Below are 13,816 nucleotides of genomic sequence, written 5' to 3'. Positions count from 1 at the left end.
CGTGAAATATATTCGCTGTATGATCTGTTGGAGCCTGACCTGGAACCTCAGGCACGGACAAATCACGCAGTCAGTGGTTTCCAGAAATTGCTGGCTGCGTTACATTTTTTTGGCATCAGGCACATTCCAGCCTACTTTGTCTCAAACACTGTCATGCTGTTTAACCCAGGTCATTAAGGCGTTCCGCAAATTAACAACCCAGTTCATTAAATTCCTAGATACGGACAGCGATGGCATGAGATCAAAATTGGCTTTTACAATGAATTTAAATTCCCCAATGTTCTGGGCGCGATTGACTGTACGCATGTGCAATTCAGACTGCCCAGAAATTCAGAAGAATGTTTTCGAAACCAAAAACGCTTCCATTCCATGAATGTTCAGGCAGTCTGTGATGCAAAAATTATTTTAAAAAATATTTTTGTGGGATTTCCTGGGTCATCTCACGACTCCTTCATCCTAAGCCAGTCATCACTGTTTCATGAATTTGAGACAGCAAAAATGCCGGATGGCTGGCTGTTAGGTAAGTGTTTTTTTTAAATATATATTAACCACCATTTTTTTTTTCATAGCCGATGCGTGTTACCCTAACAAACCTTGGCTTTTGACCCCATAGCCTAATCCTGTAGGTGAAGCCCAAGAACGGTACCAAGAGACACACATTACATCGTGGGGAGTAATTGAGCATGCCTTTGGTGTACTTAAAAGCCAGTTTAGAAGTTTAGACTCTTCCGGCGGTGCTCTTTTATACTCTCCGGCGAAGGTTTGCGGCATAATTAATGCATGTTGTATCCTACACAACATTTGTGTCGTAAACTGTTTGCCGGTGACTATTCGTCGCAGGGTTTTCCGCAATGGGAATCGTTCTTCTGCTCCACTTGTGGGTAGGGATAAAGGAGATGAAGCGAGAAGCTATCTAATCCGGACATTCTTTTCCTCATCCTGTGATTATTTTTTTTTTTTTTTTTTTGTTAATCAGTGTTAAATTTATATTAAAAAATTATTTTTTTAAATTCCAGACTTCTGTCCTGTTGACAGCCAGCATCCTGTTTATCCCTAAGTTACGTCAAGTTGAAGGCATCCTGTTGACGAGTGTTTGCCAGTTACCATTTGGGTGTGTTTACCCATTTATTGAATCCTGTTCTGTGTAAAGTGGCCTTCTACCATGGCGGCCTACTTGTGATGTGGACCTTCCCCACTGCGATGTTACCAAAGATACCCTCCAGGTGAGATGTTGGTCCCCAACCTCCCTGATGTCAGTGTTACCTGTGTGTTGTTGCTTGCAGCTGCTGTTCTTCTTTTTCAGGAGGGATGTCATCTTTTGAAGTACCTTGTAAATATATACGTTATGGTAAACTTATCGTTGATAACGGTATTTCTCCTAAGTCCACAGGTTCCACAGGATAACAATGGGATATGATGGAGCGACAGCGAATTTGCACCAATCAGTCAAAGCTTTCCGGCCACCCAGCATGCAACGGGCCCGTCCATATATCCCCGCCCCTTGGCTCAGGCAAATCAGTTGTATTCCAAAGCTCAAGGCAGGAGCATCATGTAGAACCCTAATCAGGCGAGAAGAACACACATACTAACCTCTTCCTTCTTGTACGGAAGGGTGTGCGAGTAAAAGGATCCTCAAATCAGGTGCGTCAGGGTGGGTTCCCTGTGGAACCTGTGGACTTAGGAGAAATACCGTTATCAACGGTAAGTTCTTACCATAACGTATATTTCTCCGGCAGGGTCCACAGGATAACAATGGGATTTCCCAAAACAGTTTAGTGGTGGGGACGCTCCTGATGCCCAAGAGAATCCTTCGCCCGAATTCAGCATCGTGAGAGGCAAAGGTATCCAAGGCATAATATCTTAATGAATGTGTAAACGGAAGCCCATATAGCTGGCTTACATACCTGTTCTGTTTAAGCACCACATTGTGCTGTCCATGAAGGACTTTCCTTACGAGTAGAGTGAACAGAGACATTAGCCGGAACAGGGAGATCAGCTTGAGAATATGCTTCGCCATCCGAAGTAATCTTTCCAGTGTCTGCTTACCAGCAGGCCATCCTCTCTTGGGAAATCCATAGAGAAAGAAGAGAGAATATGCTTTTCTGATGACACTGGTACAATCCACGTAGATCCTTAATGCATGGATCACGTCCAGCGATGCATCTCCCGCAGAAAAGGCCCAGAACCTAAAGGCCAGGACAACATTTTCTTTGCTAAGGTGGGACTTAGTCATCACCTTAAGAAGATACCCAGATCTAGTTCTGAGAACTACTTTATCTGGATAAACAATCAGAAATGGGGAACAATATGACAATAGCCCTAAGTCTGATATTCTTCTAGCTGTCAACCATTTATGATCCATAAAATTAAGTGGTTCAAATGGGGCAACTTGAAGGGCTTTCAGGACTAAACAAGTCCCATGACACTTGTAGGAGAAACAACCGAAAGGTTGAATGTGCAGCATTTCCAACCCTGGAAAAAAGTCTGCACATCCTGTAAGTTGGTCATTTATTTTTGTAACTCTCTACAGTCGATGCCAACCCTTGCTCTCTTCAAGGAAGCCATCCATTCCTGCCTGAAGGAATGCCAAGACCCTGGAAACTCTGAAAAAATGTTAAGGTCCCATTCACCTACATCACCTGGAGTTTGCAGATGTTCCCCATTGTCTAAGTCGAAAAATATAGCAGTACACACATCACGTACAAACTACACACAGATGGCCTCCATGCGCGTACTTGTTCTGCCGTGCGTGCACATATTCGCAATTTGCGTATGGTCGCTCCCGCGGCCCTGCGTATTAGCGCGTGGTATGGGTAATTATGGTAGAGTTTGTGATCGCATGGAAAAGCCATAAAAACACATTACATATTTCATCCAAATAGTGCACAATGTACACAATGGGGTATATTTACTAAGGTCCCGATTTTGACCGAGATGCCGTTTTTTCATCAAAGTGTCATCTCGGTAATTTACTAAGCAAAAATCACGGCAGTGATGAGGGCATTCGTAATATTTTGGAAGTCCTAGGAAAAAATCACGAATCAATACACCATCGGTCAAATACGCCTGCAATTTGCTAGAAATCGGGAATTTACTAAAAAGTGCAAAACACAAACACTGCCGACAATAGCCAAACACTGCCGTGCTAAAATACAAATCGTGAAAAAGTGCTAAAAAAAAACAGACCTGCTTTTTTATCCCGTGTTTGTATAGGCATGCACGGATCCATGAGATCCGTGCATGTTTTTCAGTGGGAAGGGGGGGGAAATGTTATAAATTTTCAGAAAAAAAATTGCGTGGGGTCCCCCCTCCTAAGGCAAACCAGCCTCGGGCTCTTTGAGCCGATCCTGGTTGCAGAAATATGGGAAAAAAATGGACAGGGGTTCCCCCATATTTAAGCAACCAGCATCGGGCTCTGCGCCTGGTCCTGTTCCAAAAATACGGGGGACAAAAAGAGTAGGGGTCCCCCATATTTTTGAAACCAGCACCGGGCTCCACTAGCTGGACAGATAATGCCACAGCCGGGGGTCACTTTTATACAGTGCCTTGCGGCCGTGGCATCAAATATCCAACTAGTCACCCCTGGCCGGGGTACCCTGGGGGAGTGGGGACCCCTTCAATCAAGGGGTCCCCCCCCAGCCACCCAAGGGCCAGGGGTGAAGCCCGAGGCTGTCCCCCCCATCCAATAGGCTGCGGATGGGGGGCTGATAGCCTTTGTGAAAAGTGATTGATATTGTTTTTAGTAGCAGTACTACAAGGCCCAGCAAGCCTCCCCCGCAAGCTGGTACTTGGAGAACCACAAGTACCAGCATGCGGCGGAAAAACGGGCCCGCTGGTACCTGTAGTACTACTACTAAAAAAATACCCCAATAAAGACAACACACACACACCTTGAAAGTATAACTTTAATACATCCATCCACACCTCCATATACACATACTTACCTTATGTTCCCACGCAGGTCGGTCCTCTTCTCCAGTAGAATCCATGGTGTACATGTAGAAAAAATTATACTCACATAATCCAGTGTTTTCGGCTCCTCGGTAAATCCTTTTGTAATCCACGTACTTGAAAAAATAAAAAAACGGATACCCGACCAATGGTGGGAACTTTCAGGTCAGCGGTTGACCGAAAGTGACCTCACCGCTGGTTACAATGGAGCGCATAGGCGCTACATTGTAACACTGCCGTGTGCCGCCTGTCAGACAGTACAGGAGCACACAGCCGATCAGGAGGGTGCTACAACGTGGCGCTCCCTGATTGGCTGAAGAAACCCACTTAGACATCAGTCAGAGTGGGTTTCTGGCATTCGGGGGAAAGGGGGCCCATGTGAAAACATGGGTCCCCTTTCAGTTCGTGTTTTTTTATTTTTTCAAGTACCGCCGCATGCTGGTACTTGTGGTTCTCCAAGTACCAGCTTGCGGGGGAGGCTTGCTGGGCCTTGTAGTACTGCTACTAAAAACAATATCAATCACTTTTCACAAAGGCTATCAGCCCCCCATCCGCAGCCTATTGGATGGGGGGGACAGCCTCGGCTTCACCCCTGGCCCTTGGGTGGCTGGGGGGGGACCCCTTGATTGAAGGGGTCCCCACTCCCCCAGGGTACCCCGGCCAGGGGTGACTAGTTGGATATTTGATGCCACGGCCGCAGGGCACTGTATAAAAGTGACCCCCGGCTGTGGCATTATCTGTCCAGCTAGTGGAGCCCGGTGCTGGTTTAAAAAATACGGGGGACCCCTACTCTTTTTGTCCCCCGTATTTTTGGAACCAGGACCAGGCGCAGAGCCCGATGCTGGTTGCTTAAATATGGGGGAACCCCTGTCCATTTTTTTCCCATATTTCTGCAACCAGGATCGGCTCAAAGAGCCCGAGGCTGGTTTGCCTTAGGAGGGGGGACCCCACGCAATTTTTTTTTTACATTTAAACTTTATTTTTTTGTTTAACAAAGAGCACAATGAAGCCCAGCACGGATCTCTCAGATCCGGCCGAGATTCATTGTATTAAAGTCGGCAGTGTTTTACAAGTCACTCACGTAAAACACTGCCTAAAAAAACGAATGACATCGACATCGGAAAACCCGAAAATGCAGAATACGGCAGCTTAGTAAATTAGTCGTAATCAATTCAAAAAGTTGCATATTTACACTTTCGATGTCATTCGTGATTGAACTTTGACCTCAAACGGGAAAACACGAATCTTAGTAAATTTACCCCATAGTCTCCCTGCACCACACCAGCAAGTTACAATAGTTTAAATGGTATCAGAACAAAGGGATTCACCTTTACAGGATAGGAGGGGACAGAACTAGGTTATAAGGTGGTGTTTGGTATCCAGCTGTAGGGTATATTAAGGGCAATATTCTGGTGTTGGTTTGCAGAAGATTGCATGTTCCTGCGAATAGTTATGTGCAGGAGCAGAATATAAACATTAACTGTATTTACTGTACATTTGGTATGCGGCGGGAACCCAGAGGAGACCACCCACAAGTGCACCTGGAACAGACATCGCCCACCTATTCAAACCAACCTATGACCTCTCCAGTACTGTAAATGACCATCCCTGTGTCCAATGGACAAAGAGATTACAGTATCCATTGTGTTAGGTTTTGGACTATTGCATAAAAGAGCCAGCTGCATGCCCGGTCAGACGCAGACTCTGAAGGTCATGACTGAGGACCAGACAGGGAAGCGCAGGCGAAACCAAAATGTATGTACCATTGATTGTAGCCATTATTCTATTGTATTGTATTGTATTGTTATTGTAACCCCCTTTCAGTAATTATATGTTGGTGTGTCGGAACCCAGCATTTTAAATACAATCTGGTGTCGTGTCTCCTTTCCCTGCTAAGGTTATAAGTGTATTACAGTCACATGTGTAGCTGCTAAGTGCTCACGGGGTATCTTTGGGTGTGTACGCACTGAGTGTACTTTGTACAGCCAGCGCAGCATTTGTATGCAACGTGCATACACAGTATGGGGCTCTGTACGCTAATGGTGTAAAAAGTACGAAGGATAAGGATTGATTACAGTGACCGCAAAGGCTCCATTTAAAGTGTATTGAATGTCTTTTTAAAGTGTTGCTTTTAGTCCTGTACGTAAACTGACGTTTACACCATCCAAGTACTCACCAGGCCCAACACTGCATAGCTTCCATGATCTGGTGAGATTGGGCATATCCAGTGTGGTGTGGCTGTAGATTTTGTTTCACTGCACCAATGAATATAGGCTTGCCATATTTGGTGATAAATGTGAGCTAAGGAAGGTTTCCTTGCTCTGAACACTGTTTGAAAGTATCCTTTTGACCTGAGGATAGAGGTTTCAATGGCCACGCTGTCGAAGACAGTCGATCCACAAGTCTGTGATAACCAGGACCCTGCATTAGTAGGTCTGAACGTTGAGGGAGCAGAAGTAGAGCATCCATTGCCATTCTCTGGTGGTCTTCCTGTTTAAACTTTCTCACCGCCCTGGGTAATAGGGTAATTTGAGGAAAACCCATCCGCCAGATGAAGGTCCTATCTCACCAATAAGGCATCCACAACGATGGCCCTGGGATCCTTTGTTCTTGACCCATATGTGAGCACTTTGTTGTCCAACCAAGACGTTATGAGCTATAGGTATAATACTGAGAAGCATAAAAAATGTTAACAACTACCCAAATAATAATCCACATTTGGATCCCGAACTAGATGGCAAATTTTACCTGTGGGGGTACCAAAATAATTCAGCTGGTTTTTACCCGTGGTATTGATTATGTTAAAAGCACTTTGGATCCTCAGCAAGCAAGCTGTCTTGGGGGGTCATTCCGACCTGATCGCTAGCAGGATACTTTTAGCACTGCTGCGATCAGGTAGTCGCCGCCTACAGGGGAGGGGGAGAATCGCTGTGCAGGGCTGCGCTCGCTTGTGCAGAGAGCTGCACAAACAAAAGTATGTGCAGTCTTTGCACAGCTCAGTACTTACTCAGCCGCTGCGATCATCCAGGACGGAGCTGACGTCAGGATCCCTCCCTGGAAACGGCTGGGCATGTCTGCGTTCGGACGGACACTCCCTGAAAACGGTCAGTTGACGCCTCCGGCCGGCCTCTTCCTGTCAATCTTCTTGCGGTCACGGGTGCGGTCACTTTCTTTGTTAGTTCTGTCGCTTCCTGGCGATGGTCGTCGCCAGGGAGCGATGCGCCTGCGCAATGTGACCCATGCGCAGGCGCACTACAGACCTGATTGCCCCACTGCGAAAAATGGCATCATGCGATCAGGTCGGAATGGCCCCCTATATGCAGTCCATTGGGTTTCTCCGATTGATGCTGTAGTGCAACATGGTCCCACAATGACAGTTTTCAAAGTCTAGGGAAGCTTCAATAGTCCATATCTGGATCCGTAGGTAAGTGGAAGTAGATAACGGCAGAAATACTGTAAAGAATGCAGCTATCTACTTCCATATAGACAGCTTGCTTGCTGAGGATCCAAAGTGCTTTTGGACATAGGGGGTCATTCCGACCCGTTCGCAAGTGCGATCGCAAGAAGATTGACAGTGGGGAGGCGTTCCGGGGCGTCTACTCACCGTTTTCCGGGCGTGAAGATCCGAACGCAGGCGTGTCCAGGTGTTTGGAGGGCGGATGTCTGACGTCAATCCCGGGACCTTCGTCACTGGATTCGTCGCACAGGGTAAGTAGATCTGACCCTGGTCTTGTTTTGCAGGAATCTTTTTTAGCATAGCAGGGCTGCACAAGCCATCGCAGCCCTGCTATGCTAAAATACACTCCCCCATAGGCGGCGTCAAGTTGATCGCAAGAGCAGCAAAAAGTTGCTACATGCGATCAACTCAGAATCACCACGATAATACCACGGGTAAAAACCAACTGAATTCTTTTGGTACCCCACAGGGAACATTTGCCATCTAGTCCAGGATCCAGATGTGGATTATTATTTGGGTAGTTGTTACCATTTTTTATGCTTCTCAGTATTATACCTATGTTTTTAAATTGTGACCCATTAGTGTCATTTTATAAACGTATAGTGTTATTAAATATATTTTTAATTATCTATCCACTCTTCATTATTGGAGTTACACCGTAGCGGCAGTCTCTTTTTTTCTTTGTATATACGGGTATGAAATTGTTAATCCCCTGAAACATTCTTTTATGCATGGCCTTTGGGTGCCATTGTGATGTTCTGTCAAGATATGTACAATGGTATACTTGTCTCGTGTTTGACTTGAACATGTTGGACCCTAATGTAAATGTTTGTTTCTATGTACGATATCTTATTGCGTTTCTACTATTGTAATGTATTACTCATTGCTACAATAAAAATACATAAACATAACAAGAAATACAGCTGGAGGCTGCAAAGGTGACGGAGCAGCAGAGCCGGCGCAAGCCGCTCAGCAAAGGAATGCAGTGCAGGAAGGCGCCAAACTGAAGAGGCGCTCAACCTCTCCCTGCTCTGCATCCTTGCTGCTGCCAGCTGCCGCTGCGCCTGTCACACTGGATGACAGGTAGCGGCGCTGGCAGCGTGCAGAGCAGCTCCCTCCCCCTCCTCCTCCCCAGAGTGTGTATTCCTCCCCAGAGAGTGTATGCAGTGTGCGGCCTCAGCCCACAGCCCCACACACTGCGCCACTGACATCCCGATTCCTGATCTGCTTAGAGGGTGGGGGCGTGGCCTAATTGCGGTAGCCGTGGCCACGCCCCTTTCGGGTGTTTCTTTTTAAAGTCCTTGCTGCACAGTGCAGGGTGGGTGCAGTGCCCGATCCCTGAGCCCCCCAGCCAGGATCATTTCGAGGGGGGAGTGTGATCACTGTGATCACACTCCCCCCACTCACCCATACAGGAACACACAGTGAGTGGATCAGTATTAGCAGCAGCAGCAGCCTCTCTGCCCCACTGCAGCACAGCACACTGCAGCATGTGCTGTGCTGCCAAGATGAGAGCTGCTGCCCAGTAAGGTGAGAGTGTAGCGGACCAGGGCCCCCTCCGGGCCCCTCCATCAGTCCCAGGCCCAAGTAATTAGAACCCGCTCCCTCCCCCTCGTCACTGACAGCATACGAAAGAGCCATTGGAGTAACGGAGCCTGCAAGAAACCGGCGAAGAAGAGAGAGGAGGAGCAGCGCCCGAGCCGGGACCTCCTGCAGGTACCGAGGCCGCACTGTGGAGGGAACGAGGGCTGTACCTGGTATAGGGGGTCATTCAGAGATGAACGCAGATCGCTGAATACGCAGCCGGATCTGCGTTCATCTCTGCACATGCTCAGGGGCGCCCAGCACAAAGCAAGGCTGCCCAGCATGTGTAGCGCCACCTGCCGATGCATCCGAAATTACATTGCCGAAGCATCTGATGTAAGATTGACCCCTGGCTGCACTGTCAGCCGCCTTTTTTTTTTCTTTTTTTCAGACACTGCTATGCGGTGTAATGTGACTGACGCACACTACTGTGCTGCATAATGTGACTGACGGACACTACTGTGCGGTGTAATGTGACTGACGGACACTACTGTGCTGTGTAATGTGACTGACGGACACTACTGTGCGGTGTAATGTGACTGATGGACACTACTGTGCTGTGTAATGTGACTGACGGACACTACTGTGCTGTGTAATGTGACTGACGGACACTACTGTGCTGTGTAATGTGACTAACAGACACTACTGTGCGGTGTAATGTGACTGACGGACACTACTGTGCTGTGTAATGTGACTGACGGACAATACTGTGCTGTGTCATGTGACTGACGGACACTACTGTGCAGTGTAATGTGACTAAAGGACATACTATGTGGTGTAATGTGACGAGCGAACAATACTGTGCAGTGTAATGTGACTAGCAATCAATACTATGCAGTGTAATATGACTAGTGAACACTACTATGCGGTGTAATGTGACTAATGGACACTACTATGCAGTGTAATGTGACTAACAGACACTACTGTGCAGTGTAATGTGTGTAATGGACACTACTATGAGGTGTAATGTGACTAGCGAACACTACTGAGCGGTGTTATGTGAGTAACGGACACTACTGTGCAGTATAATGTGCGTAACGGACACTACTGTGCAGTATAATGTGAGTAACGGACACTACTGTGCAGTGTAATGTGACTAACTGACACTACTATGTGGTGTAATGTGACTAGTGAACACTACTGTGCAGTGTAATGTGACTAACCGACACTACTATGCTGTGTAATGTGACTAACGGACACTACTGTGCGGTGTACTGTGACCAACGGACACTACTGTGCGGTGTAATGTGACTAGCGAACACTACTGTGCGGTGTAATGTGACTAATGGAAACTACTATGAGGTGTAATGTGACTAGTGAACACTGCTGTGCTGTGTAATGTGACTAGCGAACACTACTGTGCGGTGTAATGTGACTAATGGACACTGCTATGAGGTGTAATGTGACTAGCGAACACTACTGTGCGGTGTAATGTGACTAGCGAACACTACTGTGCGGTGTAATGTGAATTGGTACTATTCTGTGGCCCCTATATTTTTGGCGCTTCCCCCTGCTGGGGGAAGTGGCATGTGTAAAAGGGTGCTCTACCTGGCGCAAAGTGTAAAAGGGTGCTCTACCTGAAATAATGTGTGACTGGCTCTACCTGGTGCAATATGTAAAAGGGGGCTGTATCTGGCGTAATGTATATAAGGGGCACTACCTGGCGTAATGTATATAAGTGGTACTACTGTGTGGTGTAATTTTGAATGATGGAGACTACTGTGCGTCATAATTATTTTACGCCCCTATATTTTATGTAATTTTTTTATGACCCTATATTTATGGATCTTGAGGGGGGGGGGACCAAAATGTCTAGTTATAGCTCTGAGGATGAGATCGGTCACATTTGTATTTGTAGAAAGGCGCAAAATTGATAGTTTGCAGGAGGGCGCCGAACACCCTAGCACCGGCCCTGCGGAGCAGGTATGTAACGCATGGCAAAGGGGGGCCCACAATAGGTTAGGGGGAAAAGTGGTTTCTGATGATTACAGAGTTTTTTGTAGTCTAATTAATGCATAATATTGAATGTATTTGTAGCATATAAAATAAATAGTTTACAGGGACGTAGGTATCTACGAAGTGTACCTGGAGTTACCAGACACACCTATTACTATTGCTGACTGGAACCCAACGTGAATACTACATTTGGGCAGAAATACTATTTATGTGTGAAACCTTATCACTGGTAAAGTATACTTATTTTGCATGCTGCGGTTGGGCCGGATGACAGGACGGCAGGATTTCAATGTGAACACATACATTTCAATGTATGTGTTCACACAATGCGGCTGTGTCACACAGTGCTCCATTGAAATCCTGTGTGTCACTGGCCGGATCCTGTTCTGCGGGATCCCGCAGAACAGGATCCGTGTGCACACAAAACCTCCCTCCTGGCCAATCGGGATCCACTTGGCTGCTATGTGTGTCCCCAGCATAAGTGTTACTGATGTTTGTTTATTCTTATTGGTGAGCAAATTAACTATTAAGGGTTTTCTTTTGTTACTGGGCAATATGATTGTTTTGACATCTGTCTAAAAGCGGTCACGAGCACTACTATATGGCAGCATAATAAAAGCCCTCATTGTAATATTCCAGTGGTTCCCAAACTCGGTCCTCAGGACCCCACACAGTGCATGTTTTGCAGGTAACCCAGCAAGTGCACAGGTGTATTCATTATTCACTGACACATTTCAAAAAGGTCCACAGGTGGAGCAAATGATTTCACTTGCGATTCTGTGAGGAAACCTGCAAAACATGCACTGTGTGAGGTCCTGAGGACCGAGTTTGAGAACCTGTGTAATATTCCATAGTATATTGTAAAGAGATTCTGAACAAAATATTTGTATTCAATTCATCTGGTTTTTAAAAAGTACATACAGGAACATAAGATTCCCTATTATTTATAGTCTATTTCTAAAAGACAATCCAGACTGTTCTCCACTCTAACATTGTGTGAAAATGATTGTCGCTTACAGCCGTGTATACAGTGCTTTGTTACCTGGGAATATATAGGTGAAACATTCAGGCGTGCCTCTCTGTTTAATCACATAATTTCTGGCACTCTGTAACAGCTAGCGCCATCTACTGTTGCATGTAACATACAGAACAAAACTAATATCCCTGGCAGTTTTAGGGCCTTATTCAGCTTCTGTTGCAGTTTTGGTGAAATAGCAAAACTGCAACTGCTATCTCTCGATGCTGGGACCGCCTAGCACATGACAAGGCCACCCAGCATGCTAATACATGTACAATCGCATCATCGATTTAGGGTAACCCCCCACCTCTGAGGCCTGGCTGCGAAGCGGGTCGGCCCACCGCCATGTTTCCAGTCGCAGCGGCCGCATGTGATGTCATGCAGCTGCCCCAAATCCACCCTGATGGCAAGCCCCCGCAATGCCTAGTCGACACCCGGACCGCCCCGCGAACGCTGCTGCCTGTCAATCATAAAATCTTCAGTATGGGATTGCATCACTGTTGCAATCCATACACTATGGGCCTAATTCAGAATTGATCTGTGCATTTTCGCACAGCAGCCAATCAGATCTGAACTGCGTATGCGCTGGCGCCGCAGTGCACCGGCACATGCCAGACAGCTGATGGCCATCTCAGCCCTGCGTTCGCCTCTGTCTGATTGATAGACAGAGGCGGTCGCTGGGCGGGAGGGAGCGAGCCGGCGGTGTTGGGCCCCCGTTTTAGGGGGGCTGTCCGGGCAACGCAGGCGTGCCTGGACCATGTGGGGGGCGAACCGCAGCGGCTGCATGAAGTCACATGCAGGCACTGCAACCCGGACAGTGACACGTAGTTCCCTGCCAGCGCACAGGAGCTGCGCTGGTGGGGAGCTACTCTTCAAGTACAAAAGCAAAGCTGCCGTGCAATGCTTTTGTACCTGTGCGGGGGGTCTAGGGCCTGACATGCGGGGCAGTCTAGCCCTGTGCTGGGCGTCCCCCCGCATGTCTGAGTAACTGATCATAGCCGTGCAAAATTTTGCACCGCTACGAATGGTCTGAATTAGGCCCTATATTTATTATTATGTGTGGGGACTGACAAAAAGGGAGGTCACTAGATGGATCACTAAAAGAAAAAAGGAGAAAAAAAAGTTTTATCTTTCGTTGGTATTGTTTAATAGCTAGTAATAAAGAATACCAAGTAAGAATCCATGCTGCAGCATAGAGGATTCTGCAATCCCGAATAACTGCTAAACAGGAATGGAAAAAGATACAGCGCATATGTTTCTCAAATCAGCAATAGAAATGAGCACAGTAAGAAAAACATATATATAATACTGTGAAGATGTGCCAAATATAAAATGATGATCAATAGTTATTAAATAATAATCTACAGCAGGCATGTCCAAAGACCGGCCCGCGGGCCAATTGCGGCCCGTACTCACATTTTCCCCAGCCCGCAGCCCACTGGCTGATCAAGCAGGGGGTGATAACGGCGATCGCCTCCCCACAGCTCTAGCACCAGCAGATTCAGGCTACTAGGCTAGCAGAGCAGCAGTAGCATTTTCCATAACTCCTCCTAGTGCATGGAACCTCTGGGCTCCACCTCCCTTCACATGGCAGCATCCGGGGACGGGTGACAGTGCAGGCGCCACAGCCCCTCTTTAGGAATCTTTAGGAATCCTCCGGCTCCCTAATCTGCTTGACCCGACGCATCGGCTGACTCGGCCGGCTCCACCTGCTGCCCGTGCAAGCAGAGATCACAGCACGCGGTGAGCAGCGCTGCCGCTTGCCAAGCAACCTCACTGCCTGGACTCTGGAGGAACAGCATCCAGCCACTTGACTAGCCACAAGCAGCGCCATAAAAAGCAGGGGTTAA

This window comes from Pseudophryne corroboree, chromosome 3 (assembly GCF_028390025.1).
Source record: "Pseudophryne corroboree isolate aPseCor3 chromosome 3, aPseCor3.hap2, whole genome shotgun sequence".
In the NCBI taxonomy this organism is placed as follows: Eukaryota; Metazoa; Chordata; class Amphibia; order Anura; family Myobatrachidae; genus Pseudophryne; species Pseudophryne corroboree.
Note: the sequence above shows the minus strand (reverse complement) of the source record.